This window comes from Euprymna scolopes, chromosome 35 (assembly GCF_053919585.1).
Source record: "Euprymna scolopes isolate OS-2025 chromosome 35, ASM5391958v1, whole genome shotgun sequence".
Taxonomy (NCBI): domain Eukaryota; kingdom Metazoa; phylum Mollusca; class Cephalopoda; order Sepiida; family Sepiolidae; genus Euprymna; species Euprymna scolopes.
The window spans coordinates 9,240,203-9,255,202 of record NC_136516.1 but is presented as its reverse complement, the minus strand read 5'-3'; the positions used below and the strand labels follow the sequence as shown (position 1 = coordinate 9,255,202).

The window sequence follows — 15,000 nt, the reverse complement described above, 5'->3', positions numbered from 1 at the left end:
AAGTTTACCGCTGCAGGGATAATTTAGAAAAACCTATTTAATAACATATTTAAGAACCTAATACAGAAAATAATAAAACAACAATAAACCTCAATTTATATAATACAGTTAAAGCCAAAAACTAATTGCAACTGTAAAAATACAATTGATTACCCTTTCGACAAAACTGTATATCATCCTTTATAGTTTCCCTTGCTCTCATTACAAAATCCAACTAAAACATGTTTAATATAATTATTGGCTGAAAATACGTTAAAATAGTGATTCTACAACCACAAATATCCCTTTAGTTGTATACATAAAGATAAAACGTACCTTACCACTATACATATATATATATATATATATATATATATATATATATATATATATATATATATGATAAAACGGCAGTAGTTAAGTAGAATATAATATAAATACCGGCACTTGTTCATCTCTAAATACAGCCTGTTATTTTATCCTAACAAAAAAATAGAGTGTATTAGAATTAGTGACAAGGAAAAAGTATTTAACCAACAATCAGAGATTTCTATTAAGTTTAGGCACACACGAACACACACACGAACACATGCGCATCCATGTATAGTAAGTTTTGAAAATATGTATGGAAGTTTCCATGCAATAGCCTGACGAATACTCACGAGGATGAAACGCGAAAAAATCTGTGTAGCTTAATTTCAATATATAATTTCACACACACGAACACACACACGAACACATACGCATCCCTGTATAGTAAGTTTTTTAAAATATGTATGGGAGCTTCCGTGCAATAGCCTGACGAATACTCACGAGGATGAAACGCGAAAAAATCTGTGTAGCTTAATTTCAATATATAATTTCACACACACGAACACACACACGAACACATACGCATTCATGTATAGTAAGTTTTGAAAATATGTATGGAAGTTTCCATGCAATAGCCTGACGAATACTCACGGGGATGAAACGCGAAAAAATCTGTGTAGCTTAATTTCAATATATAATTTCACACACACGAACACGCACACGAACACATACGCATCCATGTATAGTAAGTTTTGAAAATATGTATGGAAGTTTCCATGCAATAGCCTGACGAATACTCACGGGGATGAAACGCGAAAAAATCTGTGTAGCTTGATTTCAATATATAATTTCACACACACGAACACACACACGAACACATACGCATCCATGTATAGTAAGTTTGGAAAATATGTATGGAAGTTTCCATGCAATAGCCTGACGAATACTCACGAGGATGAAACGCGAAAAAATCTGTGTTGCTTTATTTCAATATATAATTTCACACACACGAACACACACACGAACACATACGCATCCATGTATAGTAAGTTTTGAAAATATGTATGGAAACTTCCATGCAATAGCCTGACGAATACTCACGAGGATGAAACGCGAAAAAATCTGTGTAGCTTAATTTCAATATATAATTTAACAACTTACTACCTCACTCCACTTAAGTCTTGAAGTTAAATACTGAAATTAAATGCATAAAATTTTATGTATTTCGAAGTGTATCACCATTTGTGAGTTTGGGTCGATTTCCATCTGTACACGTAAGAATTCCCAGCATCTTTATCATAATATATCTGACCTTACTTTTACGTAATATATTAAACGGATATTACGAGTTGCGTTCAATAAGTTTCCAAACGTTTTTTTGTACAAGCATTTAAAATTGTTGTAGACTATTGACAATTGAGTAATTGTTATTGCTTATGAGATGATTGACCAATTTTTATGATTTTAGGTCCAAATGAACAGCCAGAGCAGGAATTGGAATACACCCAACTAAAGCCTGATTGTCACAGCCGATCAATTTCAAAAATGCAATCTGCACGAAAAAGAACGATATGCAATACAATTCTGTTTTAAACTTGGAAAAAAATCCCAAAGAAACGTATTGAATGCTTCAGACTGCTATTGAGCCATCTTGCATGAATCGAGCATCAGTATTTGAGTGACATAAGAGATTCAAGGAAGGTAGAGAGTATGTGATGGATGATGAGAGATGTGGAAGAAGTAAGGAAGTCAGAACACCAGAATTGATTGACCAAATAAAAAAGTCCATAGATAAGGACCGCCGTGTGTCTATAGAAACAATAAGTGCACAGTTTGATTTCAGTGTGGCAACTGTACACACAATTATTCGCGAGGATATGAAGACGCTGAAGATTTGCGCGAAGTGCGTCCTAAGGGATCAGTTCACACCTCCATTCTTGTCATAGACTATCTGAGCAAGATGGGCATCAGGATAGTTCCTTACTCTCCCTGTTGTCCATACCTTGCTCCCTGTGATTTTTAGTTGTTCGGCAAGCTCAAGAAAAACCTTAGAGGTTGCCGTTATGAGACAATCGAGGAGATGAAAGAGGCTGTGACGAGGGCCATTGATACGTAATGAATCAACAACTATGAAGATGGGGATAACCGCCCGCAAAAAAAAATGGATATACAAATCATGAAGCTTTATCTCAAAGGATTAAAAAAAAAAAAAATTAATGCATATTTTTATTTTATTTCGAGTTCTTTATTCATCATCATCATCATCATCATCATCATCATCATCATCGATATATTAATACGATAGAATGTGTGTTATTTTCTGTGTCACGCCTACACCCGGGTCGTTTAATTGTCATGTACTTGCATTTCTTGTAATAAATAATTTTACCAAGAATTCTTCATAAATTTTGGTTTCGTTTTCGATTATAGCTGATGGCACTTAAATCATCTATTTTCTTTTTTTTTTTTATCAATAATTCTTCATAAGTTTTGGTTTCGCTTTCGATTATGGCTGAAGGAACTCAAGTTATATATATGCCTGTTCTACAAGTATTTTAATGGTGAATGCTCTGGCGAACTGCAGACACTTGTGCCCCCACGACGTAGACACCCTCGACAAACTCGACAGGCAGCTAAATCCCACCCCCACACAGTAGAGATCCCTAGATGAAAAAAAAACTTTCTACTCCAGTAGTTTCTTCCCCAGAACCGCTAAACTCTGGAATCCCATTCCAGGTCCCTGCTTCCCTAACTGTACTGACATGCAGAAGTTCAAGTGGAATGTGAATCGACATCTTGCTGCCCAAATCCCAACATAATGCCCCAGCAGTTGCTGCCCCTGATAGTAGCCCCCTACACCAAAGTGGCAATGTGCCTTGTTTGGAGTGAAAATGTAATTAAAAAAAAGAATATATATATATATATATATATATATATATATATATATATATATATATATATATATATATATATATATATATATATATATCATAAGTTTTTATTTCGATTTCGACTCAAGCTAATGCATCCAAGTGATATGGATATATATTTTTTTTATTTTTGAAATCGAAATTTTATAATATATAAAACTCGATAGACCACTAACTTTATAGTAATATATATGAAATCTGCAAGAATTAAAATATCATATTTAAGCGTACTTAACGACCGGGCTTTGCCGGGCTTTCGTGCTAGCTTAGATAAATACTTTTGCAGTTTTAACAAAAAAGCTACAATAATGACAGAGCGTCTCCATTTACGCTGAACATCTACCGAATGCCAACATCATTATATTACATATGGATCAGTCCACTGTGGAATTTCCACAGGTCCTACTAGTTATTATTATTATTATTATTATTATTATTATTATTATTATTATTATTATTATTATTATTATTATTTCCACTTTTTTCTTCGTTTTTTACAATTTTTTGCTTTAAACATCCTTGACTCATCCGTCGTATTATTCACCTCCTTTGCTTTCCATAATTCTAAGTTATTAACTTTTTTCTTTCTTTTTTTTATCCTATTTCTTTAAATTTTCTATCCCTCTTACCCTCCTCCTACTCTATTTCTCATTTCTATCCTAATGTTTCCTAACCTAGATGTCGCATTTCCCTATATCTGCTGCAACCTAGCTTCCTTCTCCGCTTCTGATGAAAAGCACTAGGCTTTGAAATTTCATGGCATATAAAACTTCTATAATCTCATATTTAGCAAACACTCTACTCTTATCGAACTGAACAAATAAACTTATTATTATTATTATTATTATTATTATTATTATTATTATTTGTCTGAAATTTATTTTTATGTTATGCTCCACTCTCAAGTATTGAGCTTCATATATCCTGATAATTCCCTGGTAAAGGATTCATCGGAATTCTTTAAACTCTCTTGATATATTCATATATCTATAAAATTGAGAATGCATATGTGTATATGTGTGTGTGAGAGAGAGAATTCGAGAGAGGGGGGGGGTAAATAAAGGAGACACTTCTCAACCTATATGCTCAAACGTATTTTTGATCTACAGACTTGGGAAACATTTTCATCGGATTTATCCAGAAAAAGGGGATGCTAAGGGGTAAAAATTGAAAAATTGGTACGTGAGGGGGGGTCGTCGGATTTTTATTTGTTTGCTAACTGTTCCACGCATGCACATGCGTGAATGTTTTATATAATTCATTATGTAAAATAAGTAGGTTTTAAAACATTTTTAAACAACGTGTCAAGATGGCCAAATTGTTATTGTACTTGACCCATGTTTTGGTTTCAGTGCGAGTATTTTTTTTTTTCTTTTTTACTTACAAGAAGTGAACCTTTTAGAAAATACATAAGACTTGCATGCGCATGTCTCAGTTTCTGTATGAATTAAAATAGTATGTTTATGTGTATTTTATGACCGGGCAACGCCGGGCGGCCTGCTAGTATATATATATATATATATATATATATATATATATATATATATATATATATATATATATATATAGTCATCCACATACAGTACTGTTAGTTTGCAGCGAACTTTAAATTGACTGTATTTTCTTGTATTGCAGATTTGATAACTATTAATTAATTTGAGTTCGACTTGGTTTGGCAATTCATTATATGGTTTGAGCAGGACAGGGCCACATGCCACACAGCGTGTGAAACGATAAATTTACTGAGAAAAATATTTTATGAACGAATAATTTCACAAAATAGACATGTCATCTAGTCTCTTTGTGCATAACCCTGAAAGATTACTTTCTGTGGGAGTATAGTCACATGTTTGTATATATAAATTAGACACAACAGACCACTTAGAACATATCGTTCAAGTAATTATTCCAGAATTAAAGTCTGGTTTGATGAGTGGAGTTTGTGATAAAATAGACTTCTAAATTACAATATATACGCGTGAGACACGGGGACATATGAATATATATAAATGCCAAAAATTAATCTCTAAATAAATCACATATTTGTATAATATTTTTTTTTCTAAAAACACCCTATATATATATATATATATATATATATATATATATATATATATATGTATGTATATATACATATGTATATGTATATATAGATATACATATATATGTATGTATATATACATATATATGTATATATCCATATATATATATATATATATATATATATGTATATATACATATGTATATGTATATATAGATATACATATATATGTATGTATATATACATATATATGTATATATCCATATATATATGTATATATATGTATATATATACATATATATATTATGTATGTATATATACATATATGTATATATGTATACACGTATGAGTATATATATATATGTGTGTGTATATATATGTATATATACATGTATATATACGTTTATATATATGTATACATACATATATATGTATGTATATATATACATTTATAGATATATGTATATATAAAAAAAAATATGTATACATATGTATATATATACAAAATATGTATACATATGTATATATATACATTTATATATATGTATATATGTATATATATGTATATATATACGTATATATATATATACGTATATATATGCGTATATATATACGTATATATATACGTATATATATATACGTATATATATACGTATATATATACGTATATATATACGTATATATATATACGTATATATATACGTATATATATACATTTATAGATATATGTATATATAAAAAAATATGTATACATATGTATATATATACAAAATATGTATACATATGTATATATATACATTTATATATATGTATATATGTATATATATGTATATATATACGTATATATATACGTATATATATATATACATATATATACGTATATATATACGTATATATATATACGTATATATATATATATACGTATATATATACGTATATATATATACGTATATATATATACGTATATATATACGTATATATATATATATACGTATATATATACGTATATATATATACGTATATATATATACGTATATATATACGTATATATATACGTATATATATATACGTATATATATACGTATATATATACGTATATATATACGTATATATATATATACGTATATATATACGTATATATATATACGTATATATATATATATATATATATATATATATTATGACACTAAGAACAGGTTTTAAATCAATATATCATTACATAGTAGTAACGAAAAGAAAAAGTTTATATATTGTTTTTGTCTTTAGCGATAGAAATGCAAAACATGGCAGCATCCCATAAGATTCCATTTGATGAAGATCATCTCAGCATCTTTTCTGTTATCATCTTATGGTTTTACTGTCGAGACCTATGATTACCACTTAATGATATACTTATGACAAGCCAGCTACACGAGAACGTCTGTCTGTTTGTTTGTTTGCTTTTTGCCAAGCATTTAACCTGATGATTACATTCAGGAATTAAACACAAATGTTTCTGTGTAGCGCACTTACACGGGGTATCGTTTGAAAAAAAAAATGTCTTATCAGGGTGCCACGATTAAGACCAGTCGATAGATTCGAACCCGGCGACAGAAGCCATCCCTAGCTTCATTAGCAAAGACCTAATCCATTCGGCTACCGTTAACCGGGAGAAATGCTGTTGAATTTAAACATTTATTTTTCAATGCTTTTTAACGGCTGTCAAAGTGATTTAATCATTATAGGTATGTGTGTGTATGTGTGTGTATATATATATATATATATATATACATATACATATATATATATATATATATATATATATATATATATACATATATATATATATATATGGACAGATAGATAGATAGATAGATAGATAGATAGATAGATAGATAGATACCACCTTTTTAGGTTTTAGGCAATTTTATATGTTCCAAATCTCAGTGACTATTGATCATGATAATGTTTCAAGATCAAAAGTCTTCATCAGGCGACTTAATAAAGTTTCGCTTGAGGGATTCCGGTTCTTAAATGAAAGATAAGGAAACTATTTGTTTAAAATATAAAACATGTTAAAATTTAGAGGGAGAGGAAACAACAACAAATGGACCTACTGATTCAATGTTCCAACAACAACATGGCAAAAAAAAAAGAATGAAAAACATACTGATGATGAAGTGTATCTTCGAAATACATTTATAAATTTCAATATAAATTTCAAACAAAATAAATATCTGTTTATTTTGTGATAATGTGTTGTTTTAGCTTCAAATGTATCTAATACGTATTTATTTTATTCAAACTCAACCAGCGCTTCTATGAAGGAACGCGGACCCTAACATATACGTAATATATTATCTCATAATATGAGTGTTTACATACGAACTTTTAATTAGTTTATAAAGTTTGAATATATATACATAAACTTAAACTATTTTTTTTTTTTTTTTTTTTTTTGCAAAATATTAATATCTATAGTAAGTATAGAAAGAAGAGGTTATCGTCAACTTCCCCGACGCTTGCTGCGGGCCTCTCAGACTAATATCAAACATAATAAAAAAAAGAAAAATCGTATCCACATATCAGAATATTCCTTCCATTCTGTGTGTGTGTGTGTGTGTGTGTGTGTGTGTGTGTGTGTGTGTGTGTGTGTGTGTGTGTGCGTGCGTATTTTTTTTTTTTCCTTTTTTTTGAAGAAATCGTAACAGTAAATAAGAAAACTGTTTGGGAATATTCTGTATTGGATACGGTTTTTTTTATGGTGCCTTATTTTAGTCAAACTGGCTCGTAGCAAGCATCGGGGAACTTTTTATGAATAAAACTAGCAGAGCCCGGGCGTTGCCCGGCATTAAATGAGGGCTAACAAATGTTTCATCCCTGGCTTAAATTATAAAACACAAACGTCAAGTATCATGGTTGAATTGTGCTTTAAACAGAAAAAGTCATTTCAAACGCGCCCCAGTCATGTAAAAGAACCTACTGTTGATTTTATATGCCTGGCATTTCTATTTGTGTGGCAATAAAATCTCTCAAATGTGTATGTGATGTTAGCATTAACTTTAATCAAAATCGTTCGTTCCTTCTTGCATCGGATTTTTTCGATTATCGATTATCGATTATCGATTATCGATAATTATCGAAGACAATCCGATACAAAACCTGTCTAAGAACACCGCCAGGCACATGAAGTACACATGTGTGAAAATTTTAAAAATTCGGGATAACCATTTAAGAGTCCGTAAATAACTCTCTCTGAAACACACACACACACACACACACACACACACACACACACGCACAGCACACACACATACACGCACACACACACACACACAGAGTTCCTTAATAACAGGAGACATGATATAAGCATTAAAAGCATACTACACTTTTAACTAACGTTTCGACGTTAATGTGTCTTGTCGGGACGCTAATACGCTTATATGTTGGAGTGGGCGTGTACCTACGGAAAAGTGAAAAAGGGAAAAAGCAAAAAATACTTATATATTCATCGATGTTTTCTTTTTATTTCAAGATTTCTTCGGGAGGATTGTCTAGCAAAAATAAGATAAAGGTACAATGAATCACCTGGAGAAAGTTTTGAAATAACGTCGAGACGTTGATGAAAATATAAATTATATTTTTCATAATTTTCGTCAAATACGATATATATATATATATATATATATATATATATATATATATAATGTATATATATATATATATATATACATAAAAGTGAACGTGTGTGTGTGTGTGTGTGTGTATTTCCCTACGAAATAACTCTGTCAATTTTTAGTCTACAGACTCGAAGGTTGATATACAGAGTACAGAGATTTGGGAAAATGGATGTGATTGGTTTTCGGACAGAAATTTAGCGATTAAGGGGAAAAGTTCAACGATTTGACTTTTGAGAAGTCTACCAAACTCCTCCTACAATTTTGGGTCTAAACACTTGAAATTTTATATATAGGTTCCTTGGATATGGATCTAACTTAATAACTTGATTTTAGCCCTAAACAATAAATGTTAAGGGGTCATAATAGGAGTCAAAGTTTAAAAAATTGACCGTTTTTTTTTTTGTTTTTTGTTTCTTTTTTGTCCAGCATATACCTCAAAACACCCGACCAACGCCGGGAACCCATGCTAGTATATCTATAAAAGTAAACGTGTCTGTGTGTCTGTTTGTCTGTCTGTCTGTCTGTCTGTCTGTGTGTCCGTGTACATTTTCCTTCGCAATAACTCTGTCAATTTTTAGTCTACAGACTCGAAATTTAATATACAGAGTACTGAGATTTGGGAAAATCTATGTTATCGGTTTTCGGACAGAAATTTGGCGATTAAAGGGTCAAAGTTCAAAGATTTGACCTTTGAGAACTCTACCAAACTCCTCCGACAATTTTGGGTCTACACACTTGAAATTTTAGATATTGGTTCCTTGGACATGGATCTAACTTAATAACTTGATTTGAGCCCCAAAAAATAAATTCTAAGGGGTCATAATAGGGGGTCAAAGTTAAAAATAATTGACCGCTTTTTGTTTTTTTGTTTGTTTGTTTTTTTGTTTTTGTTTTTTTGGCTCAACATACACCTCCAAATACCCGGGCAACGCCAGGCACCCATGCTAGTATATCTTTAAAAGTGAAAGTGTATGTCTGTGTATGTACATTTCCCTACACAATAATTCTGTCAGTTTTCAGTCTACAGACTCGAAATTTGATATACAGGGTATGAAGATTTGGGAAAATCTTTGTAATCCGTTTTCGGCCAGAAATGTGGCTGTTGATGGGTCAAAGTTCAACGATTTGATCTTTGAGAACTCTACCAAACTCCTACGCTAATTTTGGGTAAAAACAATTGAAATTTTAGATATAGATTCCTTGGATATGGACCTAACTTAATAACTTGATTTGGGCCTAAAATAATAAACGCTAAGGGGTCATAATAGGGGTCAAAGTTTTAAAAAAATACCTCTGCGGTCTCTACCAAATTATTCAGACAATGTCTGGTTTAAACATTTGACATTTTACATAAAGGCTATTCAGAAATAGGGCAAGGTTTTTAATCGGTTTGGGTCGAAAATTTGAGCTACCAATATATAAATTTATGTATGTTTGCATGTCTGCCTAAAACTTTCGACAGTGGCGGCGGATTTTCACAAGATCAGTATCGTTTTGAAGCTCGACCCTTCAGACGACAAATACCGAAAAATTGGCTAAAAACATTAATTTCTTCACCCTCAACTCAGCACTTTTCTACAGGGAGGGGTCACTTTTTCACCGATATTTAAGAAAATCATGCCCTCTTTTCGGTTTCGATTGTTTAGCCTTAATTTAAGCCTACGTCACTTCCGGTTTGGGGGTGGTCCCGGTACTGGTTCGAGCCTGCCTTCCTACTACCACTTTTTTTTTTGTTGTTGTTCAACACACATTTCCAAACACCCGGGCAACGCCGCGTATCTATGCTCGTATATATATATATATATATATATATATATATATATATATATATATATATAATTGAAAATATCTGTCTGTCTGTCTGTGTGTCTGTCTACATTTTCCTACCAAATAATTTTCGGTTTACAGACTTGAAATTTGGCAAAAGGCGTATTGAGATTTGGGAAAATCTTTTTAATCAGTTTTCGGCCAGAAATTTTTCTGTTACCGGGTCAAAGTTCAACGATTTGACTTTTGAGAACTCTACCAAACTCCTTCGCTAACTTGGGGTCTAAACACTTGAAATTTTAGATATAGATTACTTGGACAGGGATCTGACTTAATAACTTTATTTGCGCCCAAAACAGTAAATGCTAAGGGGTCAAAATTGGGGTCAAAGTTAAAAAAAATTGAAGTCTGCGATCTCTACCAACTTTTTCTATGGTAGTTAAGGAAACCTATTATATAGCAAGGCATTACCGTACATATTCACAGTTTTTAATATATACATATGCACATAAAATAGTGAACAGTACATAGGGCCCGAGCAAAACCGAGCGGAATTGCTAGTTTACATACGTATATATATATATATATATATATATATATATATATATATATATATACGTGTTGGAACGCTTAATATCAATCGGAATCGGGAATCAGAAAAATCCCAACTTTCTAATATATCGGAATTGGTATCGCATCGAAAGAATGTGTCTATTTTCTGATGCCAAACAAGATTCTTTTACTTTTTTTTAAGCTTAACTTTCCAACTGGAACAAATGATTACAAAATAAATATTTCTTGAATTTAAACTAAAATCTATATATCACCCCTCCCCTCCCCCACTTCCTGTAATGTGTTTGTTTTTTTTTTATCTTACATTGGGTATTGCGGTAATTCCAAAATGAAAAAAATATATTTTTAGAAAAACTGTATAATTACACATTTAAAGATTTTAAAAGAATCGGAATCGGTAATTGTATCGGAAATGAGAAAAATATTGGAACTGTTTCATTGTAATCTTCCTACAGTTCTGACAGACTACGGATAACCACTGAGAGGGTGACTGCTTATAGAAATTTTTTGTGGCAAGAGTTGTAAAATATCCAACCACACCTCTCCTGGGTAAGCGTTGTTAAATACCAGTGGTAAATAGAAGTTCAGGACGACTGGAAACAATGTTGAGATAAGCGGAGAGCACATGAAGCGCCTAGAATTTCCACACGGCCACCCATCTGGTATAAGCAAGACTCAACGTTTCTTAACTTCAGTGATCTGCCGAGAATCGGTATATCAACGTGATTATGCTGTGCATATATCTATATATATATATATATATATATATATATATATATATATATATATATATATATATATATATGTGTGTGTGTGTGTGTGTGTGTGTGTGTGAGAGAGAGAACACACATATAGATATAGATATATAAATACACACACACATATGCATATATACACATGCACATGCACATGCATATATATATATATATATATATATATATATACACACACACACGCACAATATTCCAAGTGCCGATGTGCCTTGTTTGGTGCGAACATGAGTATATATATATATATATATATATATATATATATATATATATATATATATATATATATATATATATATATATATGGTATATTTTATTTTCCTCAATCAGCCTTATCATCCTCCTGAGGAAGTTCCCCGAAAACGAGGGAGAAACGTTGAGAATTTTCTAAAAAGGGCACAGGTTTTCTTCTCCTTTTTTCATATACATTTATATATATATATATATATATATATATATATATATATATATATATATATATAGAGAGAGAGAGAGAGAGAGAGAGAGAGAAAGAGAGATATAGATAGATAGATAGATAGATAGATAGATAGAGGAAGAGAGAGAGAGATATATATACAGGCAGAGAGACAGAGAGAAAAGATGAGAGGAGATACATATGGATAAAAAAATATTTGAATCACAAACAATTGTTTCTGTCCATGGAAACGCTTGAGGGATTATAGAAACGTTACGAAATATTTTCGAATTAAACGTGTGCGCTAATTAGTGAATGACACTTTCTGATATGCGCATATATATATATACATATATGTATATATATATATATATATATATAACTACTTAATTTACTCACATAAAATTAATATACGAAAGTATAGATTTATGCGTAAACTTTAAGTATTTACTTCAAAAGTGCTCAATACGTAGGTAGAGCTAGTTAGTAATTTATAAAATATATATGGCGATTAAGCTACATTGAATATTCCGCGTTTCATCCACTATAAGGCACAGGCACATAAGCCTGACGAATCCTATAGTGAATGAAACGCCGAATATTCAGTGTAGCTTAATCGCCATATATATTTCATAAATTACTATATATATATATATATATATATATATATATATATATATATATATATATATATATATATATCACGGTTACACGAACCTTGCGCCGTACTCGGTGCGCGTACAAGTTTTGTTCACTTACCCTTCTGATGTTGTCCGCAGCCTGTTTGTCCTGGTCAAATATAAAAGACACACTTTTCGAAGGCGAAGGTTGCGGGGTAAGGTAGGACCTCTTCCCAGAGTTGACCCTTAACAGGGTCTGGTGGCTCGTACATTGTTGTAATATGGTGGGGGCAGACCCCCTCCTGCTGTTAACACGGCCCAGGGACCTGCGGCGGTGTTTTCGCACCGTGGTGCCCGTTCGCGTTAACATCGACATGCCGGTCGACCGTGGCCTAAACTACAACTACTACTACTAATACTACAACTAGTTGTACGACTATTATAACTACTACAACGACTAGTCTATACCGGGTTTATAAGCGCCTGGATCTGAGGTGTGCATAGGTGTGCGGATTTTTTTTTCCCCCATGTGTAAAGTTACGTATGTATTAGTGTCCGTGTGTGTGTCTCTGTGTGTATGTGTTCGTTCGAACTGTTGTTGCTGCTGTAGCTGCCGTTTTAGCTGGATTTGATAAACCTGCTGGTGCTTCTACAACCGATCGCTTTTTTTTTTTTTTTATTTTGGGTGGGTGGGGATACTCGCTGATTACACCTTTCGCGTGTGTCGATTATATATATATATATATATATATATATATATATATATATATATATATATATAATCACTATATATATATATATATATATACATAGAAATATACATATATATATAATCACTATATACATATATATACATATATATATAATCACTATATATATATATATACACATATATATAATCACTATATATATACACATATATATATAATCACTATATATATATATACACATATATATATACATATATATATAATCACTATAGATATATATATATACATATATATATAATCACTATAGATATATGTATATACATATATATATTTAATCACTATAGATATATATATATATATACATATATATATTTAATCACTATAGATATATATATACATATATATATTTAATCACTATAGATATATATATATATACATATATATATTTAATCACTATGGATATATATATATATACATATATATATTTAATCACTATAGATATATATATATACATATATATATTTAATCACTATAGATATATATATATACATATATATATTTAATCACTATAGATATATATATACATATATATATTTAATCACTATAGATATATATATATATACATATATAATCACTATAGATATATATATACATATATATATAATCACTATAGATATATGTATATACATATATACATAATCACTATAAATATATATATATACATATATATATAATCACTGTAGATATATATATACATAATCACTAAAACTCACGCATATATATATATATATATATATATATATAGTTACTCGTTTATTACACCTCTCGTTTGCATGTGTGTGTGTGTATATATATATATATATATATATATATATATATATATACTAGCAAAAGCACGCGTCATTGACTGGGTTCAAAAACAGCCTACAGAAAATGGACTGGGATTGATGAAAGTTATATAGGTTATGAAAAGGAGGGGGTTGTGAAGAGATAGGTTTTGATATACAAAAATTTTACCCTAAGCAAAATATAATGAAAGTGAAGATAATTTTCGCGAAAATATATTATTTTTATATCAACTTTGTTTCCATTCGTAGCCAAGAGTGACCAACAAAATAATGTTTCCTTACAAAGAGAAAATGTTATATATATATATATATATATATATATATATATATATATATATATATATATATATATATATATATATATATATATATATAT

At 30.5% G+C, this 15,000-nt stretch overlaps 1 long non-coding RNA gene across 1 annotated transcript in view; it reads right to left on the bottom strand.

The window, feature by feature from the left end:
* LOC145259674 (uncharacterized) overlaps positions 1 to 13,653 on the bottom strand; it is a 422,066-nt gene extending 408,413 nt beyond the window's left edge. The window contains exon 1 of the long non-coding RNA XR_013864180.1: positions 13,206 to 13,653. This is a non-coding gene — a long non-coding RNA (uncharacterized LOC145259674). The remainder of the gene's footprint in view (positions 1 to 13,205) is intronic.
* Between the last annotated feature and the right edge of the window lie 1,347 nt (positions 13,654 to 15,000).